Raw genomic sequence first — 27,492 nt, 5'->3', positions numbered from 1 at the left:
GCTTGGTCTGAAACATCAATGCAACTTCCACAGTCACTTAATTTACTTCAAGGGTACCTGCCCATTGTATTCCCCAATAACTATATTCTTACTCCATTATTTACAAGAAAGGATATACTGTGAGCAGACATGGGAGCAAACTGTGTTAGTGGCCTCAGCAGCAGAATGAGCCCCTGTGAGTTAACACTGGCGGGAAGGCTTCAGAGACACCAAAGAAGTTCATAGCTGTATTGCAGGCTTTTTCTCTGTGCTTTAATTTTGAAGCAGAGCATTAGCTTTGACATTTTTTGGTTGATAGATATTTTTCTAGATATTCTTTGGGGATTTCAAAGTAGGCTAAAAGGCTTTTTGAAGGATGGGGAAATCAAGCTTTTATATTTGTTATTTCCATCGCAGCTATTACTGAGAAAATTAGCTCTATGTCAAGAGAACAGAACAAACAACACAAGATTACTTTCCTGGGTCTCAAACCATACAATGTGTTGTACTCTGCATCATTCCCTCCATGCTCCTCCCTCTCAAAAATGATTCATTGTTTTTTTAAATGGCACTACCCAAAACTAGGTAGAAAAATAAATTAATATTAGCCTTCATGAAAATATGTAATGTTAAAAACCAGCCAAACATATTCTTTCATCTAAGGAGGCAGAATTCAAAATGGCATAGCTTATAACTCTCTAAAGCTGAATCTTTTCATGACAAGTCGACAAGCTCCTTAAAAAAATCAGTGGGGTGTACTCAACATGTACAATATTTTTGGTATGGTTAAAACTTATCCTCAGCAGAATGAATCTTCCTAACACATGAAAATGGGAGTGTTAAGATTATGCATGAACCAAAAAAAAAAAAAAAAGTGCTTTATCTGTTGGCTCAAAATTCCACATAAAGCATGTAAATCGATTCCCACATGAACCAGTCATTCCCAAGTCAGCTAAGAGCAAATGATTTCTTCCTTTCTGCTTATGACTTTGGAACAAGGTTTTAACTCTCAGTTGCTTTTGTCTTATTTTTTTCTTAGCAAATTGCAAAATCACACTTGCAGACATTAGCAAAGGAAAATGTTTTCCTTCACTATAAGGAGCTCATGTTACAAAAACCATATGGTTTTAAAGACTGAAGATCATTTCACTCCCTCTCCAGGAGAAGAGTATTTGGGTGTGACGATATTTTTAATTCTTATATTATTGAGAAAGCTAGGTGTGTATACATTTATAATTGTCATATCTTCTTGATATATTGATTCATTTTTATGACGTCTCTCTTTGTCTCTAGGAATATTTCTTACAAGAAATACAAATCTCTTTTCTGTGATATTCACATAGCCACTTCAGGTATTTTATGACAACAATTCTTAGGGTACACTCTTTTCCATGTTTTCATCCTGTTTGTGTTTTTTGAATATAAAGTGAATCTATAAGATAGCATGTTGGAAAGTCATGCTTTCTATCCAATGTAACAATCTTTGCCTTTGATTGAAAAGAATAATCCATTCACATTTTATGCAGTTATTGATATGGCTGGGTTTACATCTGCCATTTTTGGTATTTATTTTCTACATCTCTTTTGTGTTTTTTGTTGTTGTTTTCCCATTATTGTCTCATTTGCTGTTAAACAAATACTTCTAAATGAACCATGTTAATTCCTCTGTTGCTATTTTAAGCCATATTTTTGAGCTATTATTTACTTAATGGCTATGCTACAGACCACATTACCCACATTTGATTTTTATGTGGCTGTTTTTTTTTTTTTTTTTTTTTTTTTTTTGGTAGGTTTAGGGCTGCATCTGTGGCATATGGAAGTTCCCAGGCTAAGGCTCAAATTGGAGCTGTAGCCGCCAGTCTACGCCACAGCTGCAGTATCTGGATACTCAAGCCGCATCTGTGACCCACACCACAGCTCATGGCAATGTTGGATCCTTAACGCACTGAGCAAGGTCAGGGATTAAATCCATGCCTTCATAGATACTAGTCAGGTTTGTTACCATCCATGAGACACAACAGGAACTCCCTGTGTTTTATTTTTTGTTGTCGTTCCTCCTATACTCTGTTCTTTTGGGTTAAACACATATTTTTAAGCACCATTTTAGTTTCTCTGTTGACTTAAAATATTTTTGAGTTATTTAATAATAGAGAAATAAATATAACTAAAAAAGATTAAATTATAGTTTAAAAGTGCAGTAGCCAAAGAGAGAGAGAATCTATTAGAAGTGCTAAAAAGCAGATATAAAACAGCAGAGGAAAAAAAAATCAGCAAACAGGAAGTGTGTTATACCAAATGTTATCTAACCTGAAGAAAAATAAGCAAAATAACATCAAACATAGTAAGGTAGGATGTAATGTAATGCAAGTCCCATAAAGAAGGATGGGGGAAAAATACTTGAAGAAATAATAGTTGACAATTCTACAAATTTATGAAAAAAACATAGGTAAAACTATAGGTAATTATAGATACAAAAATCTCAACAACCCCCAAGCATCATATATTCAAATAGAATCACATCTGGGCTCATGGCTCTGAGGTTACTTCAGAGTAAGTTTTGCATTTCTTTTGTTAAATTTATTCCTAAGTAAGTTATCTTATTTGGTGATGTTCCAAATAGAATTATTTTCTTAATTTTAGGTTGCTCCTTACTAGTGTATAAAAATACAATTTTGTATATTTATCTTTTACTTACTTAAAACTTTACTGAACAAATGATTTGGTTCTAATAGATTTCTTGTGGATTGCTTAGGACTTTTTATATAAAGGATTATGTAATCTACAAATAAAGATAGTTTTAGTTAGACAGTTTTAGTTTTGCTTCAATCTGGAGACATTTTATTTCTTTTTCTTGCCTACTTGCCACATCATTTTACTTTTCCTTTTCTTTGTCTATTTTTTCTTCCATTTCTTCTTCACTGTTTTATTTTGTATTTAATGAATATTTTCTAGGGTAACATTTCAATTTATTTAATAATTTTATTATATTTTTTGAGTTATCTTAATTGTTCTAGGATTTACCATATACAACTTAACATCAGAATTTACTTCAGATTTATACTAACTTGATATTCGAGCTAATATTATTATACACATTACATTTGTATATTTTATAAAAGCAACAATACATTGTTATAATTATTTATATTATTTCATGTTTTTTAAAGAAGATGAGAGAATAAATAGCAAGTACAGATTTACAAAACTTATCATATTAAATTTCTTAATTATAATTTCTGCCTCTTGTTTGTTCCTTTGGATTCAATTTAATCTCTGAGGTCTTTTTCTCACTGCATTGTAACTTTGCTCCCAATCACATTTTTTGTTGTTTCATTCTGTATTATAGCTAAATTCTAACATAAAAATGTGTAACTTGTACAAATGAATAAGTAGTCATTTTACTTAGAAAAAATACATGTGAAGAAATGAAGTTATTTCACTTATCTATGGAAAGCATCTTTGTTTTATTTTGTCTTTTTAGGTCTGCACCTGTGGCATATGGAGGTACCCAGGCTAGGGGTCCAGTCGGAGCTATAGCTGCCAGCCTATGCCATAGCCACAGCAATGCCATATCTAAGCTGTGTCTACAACCTACATCACAGCTCATGGCAACGCCAGATCCTTAACCCACCGAGTGAGGCCAGGGATCAAACCCACAACCTCATGGTTCCTAGTCAGATTCATTTCCACCGTATCATGACGGGAACTCCGGAAAGCACCTTTAAATAATTATGAAATAAGCATGTGTATATATGTGTATGTATTATATACATATACACGCACACACACATATAGGGTAGTAATAATGGTTATATTTAAAACCTTTATCTAAAACGATTTAGCTTCTATTCATGGGGGAACAGGACCACTAAAGGACAGACTTAAGGCATGAATTGTAAACAGTCCTATTTTTCTCTACATTCAGTTGAGCACACCTAAAACTTTATCAACTTTGTACACTTTGCTTTTTGAGTAGTAAGATTAGTGATTATTAAAAACCGATGGCAGGAGTTCCCGTCGTGGCGCAGAATCCGACTAGGAACCATGAGGTTGCGGGTTCGGTCCCTGCCCTTGCTCAGTGGGTTAACGATTTGGCGTTGCCGTGAGCTGTGGTGTGGGTTGCAGACGCGGCTCAGATCCCGCGTTGCTGTGACTCTGGCGTAGGCCAGGGGCTACAGTTCCGATTCAACCCCTAGCCTGGGAACTTCCATATGCCGAGGGAGTGGCCCAAAGAAATAGCAAAAAGACAAAAAAAAAAAAACGATGGCAATATAAATCATGCCATCTAAGAAAGTGTTCTATGGATTAATATGGAAATAATATGGGAAAGATAATGAGTTCAATAATTTGAAAAAATAGCCCAATGGAAGAAGATTAGAATCTCCTTTACATCCCTAAGAAAACAGAACAACTACTAATGGAGGAAGCTATAGGGCTCAAATTTCAGCTTGAGAAAAGGGAGAGTATTTTTCAACATATAGAGATAGTAGATGAGGTAATTGGTTTCCATTAATAGTGGTATTTAACCAAAGGCTAATTAAACACATTAATTAAAACTTGTGGAATAAGTAAAGAATCAAAGGAAAAGCTAAACAACCTGGTTTTGAAAAAGGCTAGAACTGGAATAGGTAATGGAGTCCAGGTAGCTTTCCATTCAGGGATGCTTTCTTATTTGCAAAACTTTGTGCAAGATTGAAAAGCCCTTAAAGTATTTCCTTGGCATTCAATTTATAATACTTTGGTCACTTTATTTGATAGTCCCCAAGATTTCAGGCCATGAAGGAGACGTTCCTGAAGGAAAATCATTAGTCTAATTAAAAACATGGATGGTGAATGCACAGAAACTCTGCATGTCCATTGCAACAGGAATGAATGTTTTGTAGAGACATCAAACAATCAAGTAGTATAGAGTTTTTTTTACTATTTAAACTATTCTCTATGATACCACTTCATCTGGTAATATTGTAATTTGTTTCTGTCTTTTGTCTTAATTGTTGACAGCAAAACATTACAAGTGAAATACTCAGTATTTGCTGATTGAGGTCCCTTTGCTATTTCCTTTCATGTGGAGGTAGCTCCACCAGTAGTATCATTTCTGGTCTCTCTACTCTTTTTTAGTCTGATATGTAAGCCTGGAAGGAGAAATTAGCGTATGTAAATAGTTTCTTTTCTTTTCTTTTTTCTTTTTTGTCTTTCTAGGGCCACACCTGAGACATATGGATCCCGGGATCAAAATGTATATGCAACGTTAGATCCTTTAACCCACTGAGACAGGCCAGGGAACAACTCTTCATTCTCATGGATACCAGTCTGATTCTTAACCCTCAGAGCCACAACAGGAACTTCTAAAAAGTTCCTTCTTGTTTCCTCTCTGTGGCGTGAGCTGCCTGTAGGGAGAAAGGCATTCTTCAGTTCTTCTTTGTTTTTTTTAATTTTAATGCTTTCTATTTTTTCTATTATAGTTGGTTTACAGTGTTCTGTCAATTTTCTACAGCAAAGTGACCCAGTGAAACGTGTACACACACACACACACACACACACACACACACACACACACACATTCATTTTCTCACATTATCCTCCATCATATTCCATCACAAGTGACTACATATAGTTCCCTGTGCTATACAGCAGGATCTCATTGTGTATCCATTCCAAATACAATAGCTTGTATCTATTAACCCCAGACTCCCAGTCCATCTCACTCCCTCCCCCTTGGCAACCACAAATTTGTTCTCCAAGTCCATGAGTTTCTTTTCTATGGAAAGGTTTATTTGTGCTGAATATATTACAATCCAGATATAAGTGATATCACATGGTATTTGTCTGTTTCTGACTTAATTCACTTAGTGTAAGAGCCTCTAGTTCCATCCATGTTGCTGCAAATGCATTAATTTTTTTTAATTTTTTTATGGCTGAGTAGTATTCCATTGTGTTTATGTACCACATCTTCTTAACCCATTCATCTGTCAATGAACAATTAGGTTGCTTCTATGTCTTGGATATTGTGAAAAGTGCTGCAACGAACATAACGGGTGCAGACAATGAACATACTTTTTTTTTTCAAGCAAAGAGTTATCTGGATATATGCACAAAAGTGGGAATGCTGGGTCATACAGTAGTTCTATATTTAGTTTTCTGAAGCACCTTCATACTGTTTTCCATAGTGGTGTACCAAGAAGTTACATTCCTACTAACAGTGTAGGAGGGTATGCTTTTGTCCAAACCCTCTCCAGCATTTGTTATTCGTTGACTTGTTAATGATGGCCATTCTGACAGGTGTGAGGTGGCAATTCATAGCTGTTTTGCATTTCTCTAATAATTAGTGATGTTGAGATTTTTTTTTTCATGTACTTGTTGGCCATCTGTAGGTCTTCTTTGAAGAAATGTCTATTCAGATCTTTGCCCAGTTTTCAATTGGTTGTTGGTTTTTTTGTTGTTGAGCTGTATAATTGTTTGTGTATTTTAGAGATTAAGCCCTTGTCAGCTGCATCATTTGACACTATTTTCTCCCATTCTGTAGGTTGTATATATATATATATTTTCTTATGGTTTCCTTTGCTGTGCAAAAGCTTGTCAGTTTGATTAGGTCCCATGGGTTTATTTTTGCTTTTATTTCTGTTGCCTTGGGAGACTAACCTAAGAAAATATTTGTAAGGTTAACGTCAGAGAATGTTTTGCCTATATTCTCTTCCAGGAGTTTGAAGGTGTCTTGTCTTATATTTAAGTCTTTAAGCCATTTTGAGTTTGTTTTTTTGCATGATGTGAGGGTATGTTCCAGTTTCACTGATATACATGTGGCTGTCTAGATTTCCCAGCACCACTTACTGAAAAGACAGTCTTTTTCCCATTTTATATTCTTGCCTCCTTTGTTGAAGATTAATTAACTGTAGGTGTATGGATTTCTGCATTCTCTATTCTGTTCCATTGGTCTGTATGTCTGTTTTGGTACCAATGCCACACTGTCTTGATTACCATAGCTTTGTAAAATTGTCTGAAGTCTGGGAGAGTTATGCCTCCTCAGGATTGCTTTGGTAATATTGGGTAATTTGTGGTTCCATGTAAGTTTTTTGATTGTTTTTTTTTAGTTTGTAAAAAATCTCATGGGTAATTTGATAAGGGTTGTATTGAATCTGCAGATTGCTTTGGGTAGTATGGCCATTTTTATGATATTAATTCTTCCAATCCAGGAGCATGGAAAATCTTTCCATTTCATTGATTCTCTTTAATTTTCTTGATTAGTGTTTTACAGTTCTCAGCATATAACTCTTTCACCTTCTTAGGTTTATTCCTAGGTATTTAATTTTTTGGGTGCAATTTTCAAAGGTATTGTTTTTTGTATTTCTTTTCTAATATTTCATTGTTAGTATACAGATATGAGACTGATTTCTGAATGTTAATCTTATATCCTGCTACCTTGCTGAATTTGTTGATCAGTTCAAGTAGTTTTTCTGTGGTGTCCTTAAGGTTTTCTATATATAGTATCATATTATCTGCATACATTGACAATTTTACCTCTTCTCTTCCAATTTGGATACTTTCTATTTCTTTGGTTTGTCTGACTGTTGTGGCTAGGACTTCTAACACTATATTGAATAAAAGTGGCGAGAGTGAGCATCCCTGTCCTGTTCCATATTTTAGTGGGAAAGCTTTCAGCTTTTCTCCATTGAGTATTATGTTGTCTGTGAATTTGTCATAAATGGTTTTGATTGTGTTAAGATGTGTTCCCTCTATACCCACTTTGGTAAGAGTTATTATCTTGAATGGATGTTGGACTTTGTCAAATGCTTTCTCTGCATCTATTGAGATGATCATGTAGTTTTTGACTTTTCTTTTGTTGATGTGTTGTATGACATAGATTGATTTGTGTATGTTGAACCATCCTTGTGAACCTGGGATGAATCCTGCTTGGTTTATCATTCCTTGTATTTATCGACACTTTTACAATAGTCTTTTTTTTCCTTTTAGATTGGTATACTGGCTTTTTTAAGTGATTGCTTTCCTATTGAGTTTTTCTCAAGTCTATTTCTTCTTACTTCTTTTTTGTTTAGAGTAGCCCTTTCAATGTTTCTTTTAGAATGTGTTTAGTATTGCAGTACTCTTTTAGTTTTTGTTTGTTGGAGACAGTCTTTATTTTTCCCTCTATTTTAAATGATATTCTTGCTGGGTAGAGTATTCTAGGCTGCAAATTTTTCCATTTTAGGACTTTGAATAAATCTTGCCATTCTCTTCTGGTGTGTAGTGTTTCTTATGGGGATCCCCTTTTAATTAATGCTTTGTGTTTCTCTTGCTGCCTTTAGAATCCTCTCTTTATCTTTAATTTTTGCCATTTTTATTATAACATATTTTGATGTGGGCCTGTTTGGTTTCAACTTGTTTGGGGCCCTCTGTGCTTCCTGTATCTTGATATCTGTTTCCTTTAGATTTGGAAAGTTTTTGGACATAATTTCGTCAGATGTATTTTCAATCCCCTTTGCTTTTTCTTCTCCTTCTGGAATTCCTATTATGCATAAATTGGCCTGCTTTATATTATCCCATAGGTCTCTTATATTGCTTGCATGTTTTTTCATTTGGTTTTCTGTCTACTGTTCTGATTGGGTGATTTCCATTATTCTATCTCCCAAGACACTAATTTATTCCTCTGCATTAGTCATTCTGCTCTTTAGTGCCTTTAGCTCAGTTTGCATCTCTGTAAATGAACTCTATAATTTTTCTTGCTTCCTCCTTATATTTTCTAGTTCCTTTTTAACTAGGAAATCTGCATTACTGTTTGTATCTGCTCTTAATTCCTTCAGTATTGTCACTATCTCCCTTTTGAACCCAGTGTCTATCATACTGCAAAGGTCTGTTTCATTATTTGCTGCTTCAGGTGAATTCTCTTGTTCTTTTAACTGGGCATGTTTCCCAAGCTTCTTCATTTCACTTATATTTTTCTTTTTCTGTGAGTTTAGGGAAACCAACTACTGTGGTCTTAGAGGGCTACTTCTATGCAGGGATGCACCTTTTTATTCTGTGGGGGGGGTTACTATTTATTTTGGGCATGGGATTTTGGATATTTGGTGTCTCTTTCTTCACTGAGAGTAGGCTGTTATTCCCTTGATAGGATGCTGAGTGTGTTTTCAGGGAGAAGAGGCAATGGGCAGGGCTAGTAGTTGGCCTGGTTACTGGGTTCTTTACAGTAGTAAGGACCAGCAGAAAGGTGGCACAGGCCTAGTTCCAGGGACCTGGGGTGTGGTAATGAGCCTCAGGCAGATTTAGGTGGTTCCTAGAGCATTTGGTAATGGCAGTGGCAGGGTGTGTGAGTTCCCAGGGGAGTGAGAGGAATAATAGTTGGTGTGTGGCAAAATGCCCTCTTCTGAGATGCCCTCTGAGGTGACTGGGGCCCAAAGTGGTGCCTGTTCATGGACCCCTGATGGTGGTGCGCCACATCCACCTCTGGAGTCAGAGATAACTGTGGTGGTTTGCCCCTGCCACCTGTAGGCCAAGCAAGAAGCACCCATCCCACTTAGCCCATGTAGTAAGTGCTGCACAGGTTTCTCCTAGTTGCAGGGTCCTTGCAAGCGACAGTGATCAAGCATGTGTGGGTGCTGCCTAGAGCATTTGGCAGTGGCAGAAGCAGGGCAGGTGTGTTCCCAGAGAAGTGTGTGTAGGAATGTTTGAAATGTTTCCTTCCTCACCTCAGTACTTAGATAATTAGATTATGAAAAATATAGGACTTGAAATAAAAGTGCTGCAACCACCTAACAAATTCTGGGAAGTGAGAACCAAAATTAATTATAAAGAACTTCAGAGAAATACAAGTTAGAAATTCAGGTTGTTTTTCCATCACATTTTATTTCTTTTTAGATTTTTGTGTGTGTGTGTGTGTGTGTGTGTGTGTGTGTGTGTGTATTGTTCTGAATTTGAGAAGTGAATTACAATTGATACCCTCTTACGGTCAGTCACCTTTGGCCAGGTAGCAGCTGTAATGTAGTTTCATTACTTGTTTATGTACAGGTTTAGTCAAAGTTGTATATTCTTCCCCTCAACAGAGGTATGTGTCCTGTTATTATAACACATGTTAGGTGTAATTGCCATTTAAAATGTCTTTTAAAGATTACATAATGTGAATTCCTGTTGTAGCACAGCAGAAATGAATCCAAAACTAGGAACTATGAGGTTGTGAGTTCAATCCAAGGTTTTGCTCAGTGGGTTAAGGATCTGGCATTGGCGTGAGCTGTTGTGTAGGTCGCAGATGTGGCTAGCATCTGGCATTGCTGTGGCTGTGTCATAGGCCGGTGGCTACAGCTCCGATTAGACCCCTAGCCTGGGAACTTCCATATACCTTGGGTGCGGCCCTAAAAAAAAGGACAAAAAGACAAAAGAAAAAAAAAGATTACAGAATGATTCAGCATTAAATGAAAAAGTTACTAGTATTCAGGAAGGCATGAAAAGTGATCAATGGGGGTAAATTTGATATTTATAAAAAAATATCCATCATTAGAGGAATGACTATAATTCCTCATTTTCTCATAAAGCAGCAGCCAAATAGTTATTGAATTTTTGAAAGAAAAATACCCTCAAATAACTAATTTTTGTTGTTAAAATCACCAAAGTGTAGTTGAAGTCAGAAGCCATGTCTAAAACCCCAGGATAGAAGAAAAGTTAGTGTGTGTCAAATAAAACAACTGTTAAAATACTGAGTGCCCTTTAATTAGCAGAATTTTTTTCTCTTATTGTTGATATAGATGGTAAAATAATGGTGCATTTTACAAAGGATGGTTAAGGGTAGATGAAAATGCAATGAAATAAACCCAACCAAAGCATTATGTGGTTCAAAAGTTTACCTCTTTGTTTTGTTGTAGTGTTATGTGTGAGTAGAAAATTTTTGTATCCTTTTGAGAAATAATATTCTTGTGAAGAGCCATGGCAAGGCTTTTTGCTTATTGAATTTGACACCTACTTAACATATATTTCTCATATATGAAAAAAAATCTACAAACAGTCAGTACATTTCTGCAAAATTAAACCACATCTTGAAAACGCATGTAATTTGTTCTTGCAATTTCTTCATTCAAAAAGAAATCTTGGATTTCCAATCTGAATTTGCGTCATAAATATAAATGCCATAAAATAAGGTCATGTCTACTACCGCTTTAGGCAGTTAAACCTGCAATTTATTGTTGTTCAGAGCTCAATATCTAATCTATTTCTGTTGTAGAGATCATTTGGCATATATTCACTTAGAAGCAGTCTTGTAATTTCATTCCAGAATACTTTTAGGGGGTTATGGGAAGCAAAGTTTTACTTGACATTGAAAGATAAGAGATAGTCCAACAGTCACACTCTAGGCAAGGTTTTGGATCATCTAGAAACATCTATCTCTACAAACAAAGGTTGAGAAAACAGACCTATTTCATTTCAAAATTTGTTAGGAGGACAGATAGCATGGTTAGTGTTAACACTTGCATATCAAAACAATGACAACAAAGAGACATAAAGAAACTCTGGGAGGTGTTCGATCTATCTATGACCTTGATTGTGGTGATGGTGTACTAGGTGTTTATATACCAAATTCATTAAGTTGTACACATAAAATATTTGCAATTATTTTATATCAATTATACAACAACTAAGTAATTAAGAAAACCAGATCTTCTTTTTTTGCCATACCTAGACCCTAAGCTGATCATTTATGTTAAATTAATGTTATTTCTGTTTCAGTTATAAGGAATATTCCTTCAGCCCTCCACTTGAATTAGAAAGTACAGTTTTAGTTGAGATTTGAAATGTCAGTGACTTAGAGCATACTGAGAAACATAAATCTATTTTTGGATGCCTTTTTTCTTGTAAAACATAAAAAAGGAATTTGGCAGTCCACTCAGGCTCTGATTAAATAAAGTTCTGATTCAATAAGGAAAGAAAACCTTTAGTTGATGAAATTCTTTTATAAAAGTATTTCCTTTCTTAGACTAGTAAGGAATTTTGATTTTATTTTTCAGCCATGTAGTTAGGATCTAATTTGATTCCTATAGGAACTACTGAGATCCTCTCAGAAAATTCTGTAATATGTTCAATAATTTTTCATTCCTTAGAACCTGAAGGTGAAGCAAAAGAATTAATCAATGGATTATAATTTATTGCTTAACTGAATTTTCATAGGTAATATTTCCTTTTTGTTTCTATTTTTCCTTATGTTCCAATGTGCCAAGTATTTACATAAGCACACAAATTCATATAGTTACACAAATCTTTGCATCTAATTGTAGATGTCATGCATGTCAGTATGGCTTTGGCACATAACAAATTGTACTCATTCAAGGATTAACTGAAAATTGGCCTGAAGACTGCAGCACCAAGGCCAGAGCCAAAAAAGCTGATGCAGCTACAGAGATAGCACTTCAAACCAGAGAGGCACATCTCTGTAGAATAATGGTTTTATCTGACTCTGTGTTATTAGTTTGGTTTTTTTCAGATCTCAGATGAGGAGGGCAATTCTTTCATGGCCATTCTCTCCCCATCACATCTAGATTATTTTAACCTACGCTGCGTTACCATAACCTGCTACCCTCCACCTATTATGATACTTACCATGCCTACTTGTGAATACTTATCTGTTTTTATGCATCATCTTATTTTGTAACCTCTATTAGGGTAGGGACTATGCCCATATTTGTTGTCATTTTACCTAAGCATCACAATATATGAGTCACTTGAAGAAGTAGAATATGTACTTATTAGATGTGTGACTGAATAAATTCATCATTTATTAATATTCTCCTCAAAGGCAAAGAATCATTCTCATACATCTTTGTACTTCTCTCCACAACAAACTGTTCTATGATAGAATCATGAACAAGATGAGAAGCCTCTTGCCCTTTTAAAATCCTAAGAAATGACAGAATAAACCCATATCACAATAAAACAAGAAAGAATACCATGTTGAGGAATTCCTAAAAGCTAGAAAGCAAGTAACACTAGATATATTGAGAAACAAACCTGGAAGGAGTTAGAAGCAAGAAAAGAACATGCTTAAGTATGGAAGTTTGAGGGAGGATGAATCACCTGGACCACTTAGAGCAGCTTAACTTGGGGAGCTTCACAGCCCACCCCTCTTTGGACTTGGCTGACCAGGGCATTTGGCCAAAGACTAAAGCATTGCGTGGGATGCTTGGACTAAATCATAAGGGGATGCTCCAAGGTTACTGCTAAGTGCTTTGAGGGGGTCCAGCCAATACCCAGATGGTCAGCACTACCTTCATCCCCTACAGACCCTCACCTGTTAAACAGGCATTTTCAAAACCAAAAACAAACTGCCAATCTTCGAGTTATTGCAAAATACTATGAAAATGAGATACCAGACTTAAAAAAATGGAGTTAACATCTGAGAAAATGCAATTTGTAATGTCCACAGGACAACTATACACAGTAAAATCAGAGAAATATGAAAAACATTATAGTTAGGAGACCCTGAAAATTTTTAACTTCTATTATAAAAGTAAAACAAACATTCCATGTGGTAGGCAGATTTCCAGAGTGACACTCCCTCCTTGGTTTCTCTATAATCTCAGAAACTGTGATTATGCTGTTGATGGCAAAGAGGATTTTGCAGATTCAATTAAGGTTACTAAGCAGTTAGTTTTGAGTTAATCAAAAGGAAGATTATCCAAGTGGTTGCAATTTATTCTCATGAGCCTTTAAAATCAGAGTTCTATCTCCAGCTGGAGACAGAAGAGCAAGTCAGGACTCACTGGAATGTGAGAGGAACTCAAGGTACTGTTGGTGTTTTGTATAGGTAGGAGGCTTTGTGGAAAGGACTGGAGAATTGACTCTGGGGGTTCAGACTGACTGCAAGCTGACAGACAAAACGGAAACAGGGACTTCAAATCTATTGCCACAAGCAACTGGATTCTGCCAACTACCTGAATGAGCTTTAAAGCAGATTCTTTCTTAGAGCCTCCAAATAAGCTGCTGATTCCTTTATTTCAGCCTCCTGAGACCCTCAGCAGAAAAACTAGTCAAGCCAGTTAGACCTCTGACCCACGGAATTGTGGGAATAATAAATAGATATTGTTTTGGTAAAAACTAACACACTCTACACGTCAGTTGGTATTTTGTTGAGAAGATTGATTATCTTATTACCACCTTTCAAAAGGCATCATGTCACCTGTTCCTTAAGAAATTTGTGGAAAATGGCTCTGCATTTTCTCCTAAAGGTGAATTAAAAGGTTTAACACCTCAAAATCATATTTAATTGTACTCTTTCTTTTGTTCTCAGTAAACAGTTAATCATATTATTTGGCTACTTTCTTTGAATTATTTTTCACATTTATCTTGATCAATGTTGCCTTTAGGTCCTATCTCTTCATTCCTAGATTTTTAAAAGGTTCTGAAGAAATGTACCACCATCAGTGTTCACCTCTTATCAAATTATACAGCATAAATGCCCCCAGTATAATATTACTAAAAAAAAGTCTTTAATAACATTGCCTTCTTGTTCACAAAACTACCCAGGGTCCTGTTGTCTAAAAAAATACTTAAATTTTTAAGTTGACAGTTGACAAGGTTCTCTAATCTAATCTCCACTGTCCTTCTGGTTTATCTAAAATTTCTCTTTTAAACTCTCTAATCTAGTCCAATTATAATGTGTTAAATACTGACCACTGAATTCATCTCATATTGATTTGGCTTATGGGATGTTTTATACAAGATGATTTTCTGTCTCCTAGCAAAATTCCTTTCTTCCTCCAAAATCCATTTCAAATCTCATGTGATCCAATAAAGCCTTCCCTAAACGTTTCAGGTGAAAATTATATTTTCTATCCTAATATCCAATTTCAATGATTCTTGAATAAACTTGGCCTGCTGGTCCCAAATTTTCATGTTATATTTCAGAGCACATGATTCTTTATCAGAGAACTCAATCTTTATATGGGTGTATCAAAAAGTGACTAGGGGCAGAGGAGGGATAGTTTCAATATTTCTTAGGAATTTGGAAATGAAATTTTCTATTACCTATGAAAAAAAAGAATTTATATTGACTATAATTGACAAAATGGTTATTGCTTTCTGTACAAAGACCTATATAAGATGAGCATTCAGGGTGAACATTTCTCTCTTCTCCAAAGAGGGAGATCCCTGGGGTCAGAATTAAAGATCAGTGATAATGATGACAAGTATGACCTGCTTGTCCATGTCTTATCAGTTCTACAGGCAAAATGCATGTCTTCAGTGTTCAAAGTAAAGTTACTAATGATGTGTAAAATTGTAGGAAACATTTGGTGGGTGCCAGTAACAGTCTACCCTAAATGATTTTGCTCTAAACCATGAAAGTCTAGAAAAAAAAAAATCAGTTGACACACAATTCACATCAAATACTGCCTGCCCACTATCCTAAAAATTACTCTGCTAAAACTGAAAGGCATTCTATTTCCATAATAATTTAAAAGAAAATATATTAGCATTCCTTATAATGTTTCAACTTACACATACATATACATATGTATATTCCTTTTTGTCCAAATTAACATGTGTCGAAGTCTATATATAAGGCAAATACCATAGGATATCACTTATAACTGGAATCTAATATCCAGCACAAATGAACATCTCCTCAGAAAAGAAAATCATGGACTTGGAGAAGAGACTTGTGGTTGCCTGATGGGAGGGGGAGGGAGTGGGAGGGATCGGGAGCTTGGGCTTATCAGACACAACTTAGAATAGATTTACAAGGAGATCCTGCTGAATAGCACTGAGAACTATGTCTAGATACTCATGTTGCAACAGAAGAAAGGGTGGGGGAAAAAACTGTAATTGCAATGTATACATGTAAGGATAACCTGACCCCCTTGCTGTACAGTGGGAAAATTAAAAAAAAAAAAAGAAAAAAGAAAAAAAAAGATATTCCACATATTCTTTTCTTCCTAAAATGACGGGACACTCATCTTAAATTCAACCCAAGACTTGGAAGCCATGTGTTTCTACAAGAAAATTTCTGTTTTTATTGTCTGCTACCTTGGTTTGTGCACTTTTCATCTTTTAGACTTCAGTAATGTCATATAACCAGTTTTCCTGCTCAAAGTTCTACTGCTCTTGGATCTTTATCTTACATGGATATAGAAAACTACTTCTAAAAAGCCAATACTATTATTTCACTTCCCAATAAATGGCTTCCAGTTGACTAGAGGAGAAAGTCAAACTTCTACCTTGGCTTATAAGGGACGTCGGGAACTGGGTTTTGCACTCCTTTCACTCCTTGCTCCTCACTCTGTTCAGAACTGCATCCCAGGCCACACTATTTCAAGCTTTCCAAAGTCACATGTATTTCCTCATTGTCACAGCCTTCTGTGGAATGTGAAAGCTCCACTCTTGTCCCACACACTCCTCCCCTTCCTGACCCACGTTTCCGGCAAGAACCTATTAATCTTTTAAGTGCAGTTCATGTATCCCACTCTAGAATAATATATGATATTTTCCTACTTCCAAAAGGAATTTAGTTGTAACTTTATAAATCTGACATACACTGTATTTACAACATTGCATACTTTATAATTTTATAATTCATTAATAATTTTATAAATCATTCCCTATTCTGCTATTACATGATTTAGCATTTGATATAGTATAGTTACCATCACAAAAAAGTCAAACCTGACCAATTAATGAACATATTTATTCATATAAGAAAATTTACATGTGGAGTTAACTGTTACTGCAATGGAACACTAGAGATTTCTTGATGATTAGAACATTTCAGTCAAACGTCAGCAAAACTGCAGAAGAGAATATCCATTATGAGAAAAAGCAGTACTAATAGCAAACAATCATACAGCATTTCCAATATGCTTAGGCACAATTGAAGCATTTTATGTGTATTGACACAATGAGGTGTCTAAACTCTGTTTACTTCCTTACAGATACAATTCTATGGTATTCATCAGTTTAACTAAGCACTTTGAATAGCATTTGACCAAAATAGATTATATAAGTAGACTTTACTAGCATTTTTTGAGAAATATAAAGGTATGCTGTTAATTAAGTCTTTGACAGATTACTATAAATTAAATTTTGTCTTATTGAAGTTTGGTGCTTACATTTCTAGTCTGGTGTAACCCAATTTAAAGTTATTTGAAATATAGAGAACAGAGATAGTTTTTCACTTATTATTTTAAAAATTATGATTAATATAAGCTTACTATAAAGATATACTTAATTCAAAAGACTCATGCATAAAACGTTTTTTACACGTGGGAATGCTTTGCTTTTTCTTTGTTTTGAAATTCTATGAAATCATTTTTATTATGCTTTGCTTTATCCTTAATTATTTGCAAACATGATTTCTTATTAGATTGTTGGTTTCAGTGGGCTATAATCTAGCCACCAGATTATGCCTATCTTTTATCCTTTCATCTTTTCATTTATACATGAAACCTAGATATAACATGATAAGCACTATGAACTAGGGGAAAGGAGACTGTATAAGTAGGATTAATGGCATGTAGTCCCAGGTCTGCCCGGAAGTAGCTTTGCTACCTTAAATAACTTTTTTTGTGGGATTCACTTTATTCTTAGACGAATAAGCTTTTAGGGTTAAATTCATCTCAAATTTCTCTCTCATTCTAATATTCTATTATCCAATGAGAAAATTATTTATATTAAATTTATGTTTATGTTAAATTTAGACATACTATGAATGAGTTGTAGTTATTTGACAAGAACTTAGAATGTGCAGCCATAAGTAAGAAGCATGAGCTAGAGGAAGAGAGTGGTAATCAAAATGTATTGGGAGAGCAAGATGGCGGAAGAGTAGGGGGAGGCACTCGCCCTCTCCCACAAGCACAACAAAAAAAACCCACGCATCTACACATGAAACAACTTACACAGAACAGCAAGTGAATGCTGGCAGAAGAACTTAAACCTCCAAAAACGGCAAGAATCTCTTGACATAACTGGGTAAAACAAGAGAAAAGAGGAGAGAGAGAGAAGGGGAATCAGGACCAGACTGGCACTCCCAAGAGGGAACTGTGAAGGAGAAAGGGAACCCACACCCTGGAAAGTCGCCTAACTGACTGAAAGATCACCTGAGTCAGAGGGATCTCCAGACGCCAAGAAGAGTGCAGCAGCAAGTCTGAGAACTTAAAAGCAGAGTGAGAACCGCACAGATCATCTGAGCCACTTGCACAGACACCAAAAACCGAGAAGCTTGGGTGGGGGCTGGGCACCAAGACTTAGGCTCCAGAAGTTAGTCCCTGGGAGCAGGCTGGGGTTGGTGGTGTGGAGACAGCCTAAGGGACTAGGAAGCAGAGCCCTTGGGAAAGGCTCCACTCCTGTGGAGCAAGCCGGCCAGCACCGCCCACCCTCGGGAAGCCCAGGACAAGCCTGCCGGCTGCAGGGAACACATCTCCACCACAGCGAGCACCTGGCAACCCCGTCCACCCTCGGGAAGCGCCCTCTGCTGGGGAGCAAGCCAGCCAGCACCACCTGCCCCTGGGAAGTGCTCCTTTGCCTAGGAGTGAACCAGCTAGCCCTGCACGCCCTTGGGAAGGGCTCAACTCCTGCAGAGCAAGCCAGCCAGCACTTCCTGCCCTCAGGAAGAGCTCTGCGGCCCAGGAACACCAGGGCAAGTCTTGCTCAGCCAGGGGAAGTTCACTTCCACCACGGTGCCAACCTGCCAGTCCCGCCCAACCTCAGGAAGTGCTCCTTTGCCTCAGAGTGTCCTGGTTAGCTCCTGCCTGCCCTTGGGAGGCGTCCTCCACTGTGGAGTGACTCAGCTAGCCCCGCCTGCCCTCAGGAAAGGCACAGCTGCCTCAAAGCAGGCCAACACTGCCGGCTCATGGGAAACACTCTGCAGCAGCACCAGGGCAAACCCTGCCTGGCCATGGGGTGTACACCTCCACCACGAAAAAGAAAATCACAAGCAAGATGAAGAAGCATAGAAACCATTCCCAGTTAAAGCAACAGGAGAACTCACCTAAAGCAGTCAACAATGAAACAGATCTTTGTAGTCTGACAGACTTGGAATTCAAAAAGGAGATAGTGAAAATACCGAGGAATTAAGGGAAGATATGAACAGTGATATGAAGACTCCCTTAGAAAGGAACTAGAAAATATAAGGAGAAGCCAAGAAAAACTAGAAAATTCATTTGCAGAGATACAAACTGAAATAAGGGCAGTAAAAACCAGAATGAATAAAGCAGAGGAATGAATTAGTGACGTGGAAGATAAAATAATGGAAATTACCCAAACAGGACAGCAGACAGAAAACCAAATGAAAAACATGAAAGCAATATAAGAGACCTAGGGGATAATATAAAGTGGGCCAATTTACAATAATAGGAATTCCAGAAGGAGCAGAAAAAGATAAGGGGATTGAAAATATATTTGAAGAAATTATCACTGGAAACTTTCCAAATCTAATACTGATTTCAAGATAGAGGAAGCACAGAGGGCCACAAACTAATAGAACCCAAATAGACCCACACCAAGATATATTATAATAAAAATGGCAAAAGTTAATGATAAAGAGAGGATTCTAAAGGCAGCAAGAGAAAAGCAAAGTGTCAATTATAAGGGAGCCCCCATAAGGCTATCAGATGATTTCTCTACAGAAACTCTACAGGCCAGGAGGGAATGGCAACAGATATTTAAAGTACTGAAAGGAAAAAATATGCAACCTAAAATACTCTATCCAGCAAGAATATCATTTAAAATAGAAGGGGAAATAAAAAAAATCTCCAACAAACAAAAGCCAAAAGAATGCAACAATACAAAACCCATTCTAAAAGAAATACTGAAAGGGCGTCTCTAAATTAAAAAAAAAAAAAAGAGGAAGAACTAGGATGGAGGAAACCACAATCAGAGAGCAGTCACTTAAATAAGTTAGCATACAGCTCTAACCATGAAGATGTTTAAAATAAAATAAAATAAGACATTAAGACATCAAAATCATAAAATGTGGGCAAGGGATGTGAGGAAATAAATAGATGCTTTTTTTTTCCTTTTTTCTTTTTTTTTAAATTTTATTATGGTAATGAAGTGTTTGAACCTACAGGACTATCAGGCTAAAACACACAATTATAGGAAGGGGTTAACATACTTAAACACATCAAGCACAGATCAAACTGAACATTACATTCACAAAAAAAAGAAAAGCAAAGTACTCAAGCAGAAAATAACTGGAGACCATCCAACCAAAAAAAGAAAGGAAGAATGGAGAATCATAAAAATAACTGGAAAATGAGGTTAAAAATGGCAATAAATAAATATCTATCAATTATCACCTTAAATGTCAATGGACTGAATGCTCCAATCAAAAGACGCAAAGTGGCAGACTGCATCAAAAAGCAAAAACCTTGTATCTGCTGCCTACAAGAAACTCACCTTAGAACAATGGACACATATAGATTGAAAATGAGGGGATGGGAAAAGATATTACATGCCAATAGACAAAGACAGGAAAGCAGGAGTTGCAATAATCATATCAGACAAAATATACTTTAAAACGAAGGCCATAAAGAAACACAAAGAAAGACACTATTTAATGCTTAAAGGATCCATTCAAGAAGAGGATATTACAATCATCAATATATGCCCCTAATATAGAAGCACCCAGATACATACAACAAATATTAACAGACATAAAGGGGGAAATTGATGGGAATACAATCATCATAGGAGACTTTAACACCCCACTCACATCAATGGACAGATCCTCTAGACAGAAAACCAATAAAGCAACAGAGATCCTAAAGGAAACAAAAGAAAAGTTAGACTTGACATTTTCAGGACATTACATCCAAAAAAATCAGAGTACACATTCTTCTCAAGTGCACATGGAACATTCTCAAAAACTGATCACATATTGGGGCACAAAGCTAACCTCAACAAATTTAAGAGTATAGAAATTATTTCAAGTATCTTCTCTGACCACAATGTCATGAAACTAGAAATCAATGAAGGAAAAGAAATGAGAAATAACCTACAACATGGAGACTAAACAACATGCTACTAAAAAACCAATAGGTCAATGAGGAAATCAAGAAGGAAATTAAAAAAATACCTCTAGACAAATGATAATGAAGAAACAACCTCAAAATCTATGGGATGCTGCAAAAGCAGTGCTCAGAGGGAAGTTCATAGCAATACAGGCCTTCCTCAAAAAAGAAGAAAAATCTCAAATTGACAACTTAACCCACCACTTAAATGAATTAGAAAAAGAAGAACAAGCAAAATCTACGGTCAGCAGAAGGAAGGAAATCAGAAAGATCAAAGAGGAAATCAATAAAATAGAGATTCAAAAAACAATAGACAAAATCAATCAAACCAAGAGCTGATTCTTTGAAAAGGTAAACAAAATTGACAAACCTCTGGCTAGACTCACCAAGAAGAGGAGAGAAAAAACCCAAATAAACAAAATAAGAAATGAAAAAGGAGAAATCACCACCGATACTGCAGAAATACAGAAAACCATTAGAGAATACTATGAACAATTGTATGCTAACAAATTTGACAACCTAGAAGAAATGGACAACTTTCTAGAGACAAACAGCCTGCCAAAAGTGAATCAAGAAGAAGCAGACCAACTGAACAGACCGATCACTAGAAATGAAATTGAATATGTCATAAAAACACTCCGTACAAATAAAAGTCCAGGACCAGATGGCTTCATAGGTGAATTCTACCAAACATACAAAGAGGAACTGGTGCCCATCCTCCTTAAACTTTTCCAAAAGGTTGAAGAAGAAGGAATACTCCCAAAGACATCCTGTGATGCCACCATCACCCTAATTCCAAAACCAGACAAAAATACCACCAAGAAAAACCAAAAAACAAAAAACTATAGGCAAATATCTTTGATGAATTTTGAAGCAAAAATTCTCAACCAAAATTTTAGCCAACCAAATCTGACAACATATCAAAAAGATCATACACCATGACTAGGTGGGATTCATCCCCAGTTCACAAAGATGGTTCAACATATGCAAATCAATCAACGTCATACACCACATTAACAAAAGAAAAGTCAAAAAGCATTTGATCATCTCAATAGATGCAGAAGAAGTATTTGACAAAGTCCAACATCCATTTATGATAAAAACTCTCACCAAAGTGGGTATAGAGGGAATATTCCTGAACATAATCAAAGCCATTTATGACAAACACATAGCAAATATAATAGTCAATGGAGAAAAGCTGAAAGCCTTCCCACTAAAATCTGGAACAAGACAGGGATGCCCACTCTCACCACTGCTATTTGACATAGTTTTGGAAGTCCTAGCCACAGCAATCAGAAAAACAAAAGAAATAAAAGGCATCCAAATAGGAAGATAAGAGATAAAACTGTCACTGTATGTGGATGACATGATACTATACATAGAAAACCCTAAAGACTCAACCCAAAAACTACTTGAACTGATCAACAAATTCAGCAAAGTAGCACCATATAAGATTAACATTCAGAAATCAGTAGCATTTCTGTATACTAACAATGAAACTTTAGAAAATGAATACAAAAATACGATACCTTTTAAAATTACACCTCACAAAATCATATACCTGGGAACATACCTGACCAAGGATGCAAAGGACCTATATGCTGAGAACTATAAAACATTAATCAAGGAAATTAAAGAAGATGTAAAGAAATGGAAAGATATTCCATGTCCATGGATTGGAAAAATTAATACTGTAAAAACGGCAATACTATCCAAAGCAATCTACAGATTCAATGCAATCACTATCAAATTACCCATGACATTTTTCACAGAACCACAACAAACAATCCAAAAATTTATATGGAACAACAAAAAAACCCAGAATTGCCAAAACAATCCTGAGAAACAAAAACCAAGCAGGAGGCATAACTCTCCTAGACCTCAAGCAATATTACAAAGCTGCAGTCATCAAACGGTGTGGTACTGGTATCAAAACTGACAGACAGACAGACCAATGGAACAGAATAGAGAACCCAGAAATAAACCCTGACACCTATGGTCAATTAATCTTTCACAAGGGAAGCAAGAACATCAAATGGGAAAAAGAAAGTCTATTCAGCAAGCATTGCTGGGAAACCTGGACAGCTGCATGCAAAGCAATGAAACTAGAACACACCCTCACACCATGCACAAAAATAAACTCCAAATGGCTGAAAGACTTAAATATACGACAGGACACCATCAAACTCCTAGAAGAGAACATAGGCAAAACACTCTCTGACATCAACATCATGAATATTTTCTCAGGTCAGTCTCCCAAAGCAATAGAAATTAGAGCAAAAATAAACCAATGGGACCTAATCAAGCTGAAAAGCTTTTGCACAGCAAAGGAAGCCAAAAAGAAAACAAAAAGACAACTTACAGAATGGGAGAAAATAATTTCAAATGATGCAACTGACAAGGGCTTAATCTCTAGAATATACGAGCAACTTATACAACTCAACAGCAAAAAAGCCCAACAACCCAATGGAAAAAATGGGCAATGGACCTGAATAAACATTTCTCCAAGGAAGATATATGGATGGCCAACAAGCACTTGAAACAATGCTCAACATCACTGATTATTAGAGAAATGCAAATCAAAACTACCGTGAGATACCACCTCACACCAGTCAGAATGGCCATCATTAATAAGTCCACAAATAACAAATGCTGGAGGGGGTATGGAGAAAAGGGAACCCTCTTGCACTGTTGGTGGGAATGTAAGCTGGTACAGCCACTATAGAGATCAGTATGGAGGTACCTTAGAAATCTATACATAGAACTACCATATGACCCCACAATCCCACTCTTGGGCATATATCCAGATAAAACTTTCCTTAAAAAAGACACATGCACCTGAAAGTTTATTGCAGCACTTTTCACAATAGCCAAGACATGGAAACAACCCAAATGTCCATCAACAGACGAATGGATTAGGAAGAAGTGGTATGCAGACACAATGGAATACTACTCAGCCATAAAAAATGAAATAATGCCATTTGCAGGAACATGGATGGAACTAGAGACTGTCATACTAAGTGAAGTCAGAAAGATAAAGACAAATATCATATGATAGAACTCATATCTGGTATGTAATACACAGCACAAATGAACCTTTCCAAAGAAAGGAAAATCATGGACTTGGAAAACAGGCTTGTGGTTGCCCAGGGGCAGGGGGAAGGAGTGGGAGTTATTGGGAACTTGGTGTTAACGGATGTAAACTATTGCTTTTGGAATGGATTAAGAGTGAGATCCTGCTGTGTAGCACTGAGAACTATGTCTAGATACTTACAACACAGCACGATAATGGGAGAAAAAAGTATGTATACATGTATGTGTAACTGGGTCCCATGCTGTACAGCGGGGAAAAAAAAAGAAAATGTAATAAAAAGATAAAAATTAAAAAAAAAAAAGAATGTATTGATGTGCAAGAATTGTGATGCCTAGCTGATCATGGACTAGGAAGGAGATAATTTTTGTATGAAGATGTTATTTGGTATAAATAGGCTGAAATTTTCTAGGTCTGGTAGGCATAAATCCCCATAATGTGGATTCCCAGTCTATTTTCGTTTACAGCACTAAGCTATCTCCTTGAACTAGAGACCCTTGAATGAAAAATAGCCCAGTTGCCTGTGAGGAAACGCACTGCATACACAGCCACAGGTGGGTGTTATGAAACCCCGCAAAGCCTTCTCTAGAAAAACTAGTGCCATTTGCAATGGGATAAGGTACAGTGAAGAAAGGTGAATAGCCAGACCTTTCAGTAGTTATTAGGTAATGATTCTGAATTCATGGTGATCTTTGGACACTTGAAAGCACTGTGGCTTGCCAGACAACTGGGAGCTTTTAGAGGTCATGAGATAGGTGAAGTCAGCCCGAGTAAGTCCAGGGGGAACACAGACCCCTTCTGGGGTAGTTTTCTGGTGTCAGGATAAATGTACTTTATAATGAGAAGATTTCCACATCTGTACCCTAACCTGTAGAATAAATGCTATTATGGTAGAGAGAGCTATGTAAAAATTCTGGACCATCCATTTTCCCCTGACATGATAGAAAACCACCAACAATGCTACATACCTAGGGAAATGATAAAGATCCATACCATCACCAATAAAAGAAAGACCTATGTATGCTTATTGATGCTTACCACATTTCAGTTTGTCTCACCTCTTTAGTTGGTGCAAAAGGTAGAGCTTTAACGTATGAATGTAGACTAACAGAAACTTAGTTATATGGTGATGATAATTCCAATTGCAGGTCCAGATAAAGTTGCTTTACTAAAGCAAATCACCAGATGTGCAGTTAATGAAATAGCAAATGCTTTTTCTTTTACTCACTTTTACAAGCAAATATAATAACAAGCATGCCTCTCACACACAAGATTCAGCAGTACGCATTTACTGTGCCACCACAGGCCTTTACCAACAATTCAAATTTTAGGAATAATATAGTCTAGAAAGATCTTAATTTTTTGATATATCAATAGAACATCATATGCACATTTATATTAAAGAGACTATGACTATGCCAGATAGATATGGTAGTCAGGGAGCAGTAAATGTTCTAGATGCTCCCGTAAGATCTGTGCATGTCAAAGGATGATGTCATATAACATCACCACCAATTAACATATATGCTATTCATTTGTATGGAAAAAGAATTAAAGCAATGAGCTGGCATCCATGAAAGTTATTTACTTAGCATATGATCATGATTCAATTGCAGCTGGCTTTACAGAATGGTGGAACAGCTTCCTGAAAATTTAGTTACAGCACTGATTGGCATGCAAGTCTCTGTTAGGTCATGACATTCTCCACTTATCATGTAATACATGCCATAAACCAGAAGCCACTATATGGTGTTAACTTTACTATAGCTAGAGTACCTAGAATAGGGAAACTAAGGGGTTAGGGGTTCTTTTCTTACTACTACATAAAATAAATCACTGGAAAAATATTTGCTGTCTCCACGACTTTGATTTTAGTGGCTTTAGATATCCCAGTGCCCAAGGCAGAAATGCTTCTACTAGGAAACAGTTATGCTCCTTTAAATAAAAAAACTGAAATTGCTCTCTTTGCACCTTAGGTCATATAGAGAAAAGGGTTGATGATGAAGTAATTTACCTTTATTATCAAGCAAAAAAGTAGATGGCTGCTATACAATAGGACAAGGAAGGCAATGTCTGGAACCAGAGGATTCTCTGGCTTTTAGCACCTTTTTGTACACTTTTACCCAATAGTGCTCAGTGGAACACTCAGCATTCTAACAAAGATGGGACCAGAAAGATTCGGATCTCAAGAATAAAGGTTTGGGTCACCCCACTTGATAAACAGTCTTATCCAAACTAGGTAATTGCAGAGGGTAAGAGGAATGTTAAATGGGTGTTGAAAGACAGAAGTTGAAGAAATGGAAAGGTTAAAGCCAGGTTTTATATTGTTTCTTCCTCTCCCTTTATACTGAGAAATGGTGGTAGCTTAAAATTTATATTTTAGATGGGAATATGTCTATAGTGCTGTCATCCCATGGTTAAATGAGAGCTTTTGATATTTTGCATGAGTATACTCATTTTTCATCAAGAAAAAGAACAACAGCAGATACTGAGAAGCAAAGGCAGTGGACTGTGCTAGATATTGTTTGTATCTCCAGAATTCTTCCTCACCCATTCTTACCTTAAGCTGTCTCCTGGGAAGTTATTGTTATAGAATGCATCAATGAGCTCCTTTCCCATAGAGTTGGATTTAATTAGTGGGAAACACCTGCAAAAGATAGGGTGGAAGGAGGAGAACTGAGATTGTACACATTACTCTGACTCTTGTCAGGTTTATTAAATAGCGCATCTCTTTCCTGGGACCCCTCCTCTTACATCCACAGTTACATTTTTCCACTTCTAGTAACTACTCAATCCTCTTTCCTTTACAGATATATGGCTATTAACAGCTTTTGCTAGCTCCAAGCTGATTCACCAAAAAATTTTGGTTTCCTAATTGCCCACACTTTGTAAACAGTCTTTTCATTAATATTTCTTCATGTATATCTTTTTTTTTTTTTTTGTCTTTTTGCTATTTCTTGGGCTGCTCCCGCGGCATATAGAGACTCCCAGGCTAGGGGTCGAATCGGAGCTGTAGCCACCGGCCTACGCCAGAGCCACAGCAACGCTGGATCCGAGCCGCGTCTGCAACCTACACCACAGCTCACGGCAACGCCGGATCTTTAACCCACTGAGCAAGGGCAGGGATCGAACCCGCAACCTCATGGCTCCTAGTCGGATTTGTTAACCACTGCGCCACGACGGGAACTCCCTCTTCATATATATCTTAAATACACCCTTTATGAGTGTGAAATCTGTTTTCTGTGGAGAGCCTGAATGATACAGAGTAGCACAATATTAAATGTTAGATATTATTTTTCTTCTGCCACTTAAGTCTAAAATATTAAAAGTTCTAGGTAAAATAGGTGTCATCGCCTTAGAAAATGTCACCAATACCATAGTTCCCTATGGCAATTCAGTCCTAGTTTTGATGAAAGGGTAATAGGAGGTAAATGGATCTTCTTTGTCTTT

The 27,492-nt window shown here is 36.5% G+C and overlaps 1 long non-coding RNA gene across 1 annotated transcript in view; it reads right to left on the bottom strand.

Annotated features, from left to right (window-relative positions):
* Positions 1-27,492, bottom strand: part of LOC110261440 — a 107,266-nt gene that overhangs the window by 19,936 nt on the left and 59,838 nt on the right. Inside the window, exon 3 of the long non-coding RNA XR_002345520.1 lies at positions 26,603-26,689. This is a non-coding gene — a long non-coding RNA (uncharacterized LOC110261440). The remainder of the gene's footprint in view (positions 1-26,602; positions 26,690-27,492) is intronic.

Source organism: Sus scrofa, chromosome 6 (assembly GCF_000003025.6).
Source record: "Sus scrofa isolate TJ Tabasco breed Duroc chromosome 6, Sscrofa11.1, whole genome shotgun sequence".
Lineage (NCBI taxonomy): Eukaryota > Metazoa > Chordata > Mammalia > Artiodactyla > Suidae > Sus > Sus scrofa.
Note: the sequence above shows the minus strand (reverse complement) of the source record. Positions and strands in the feature narration are given on the sequence as shown.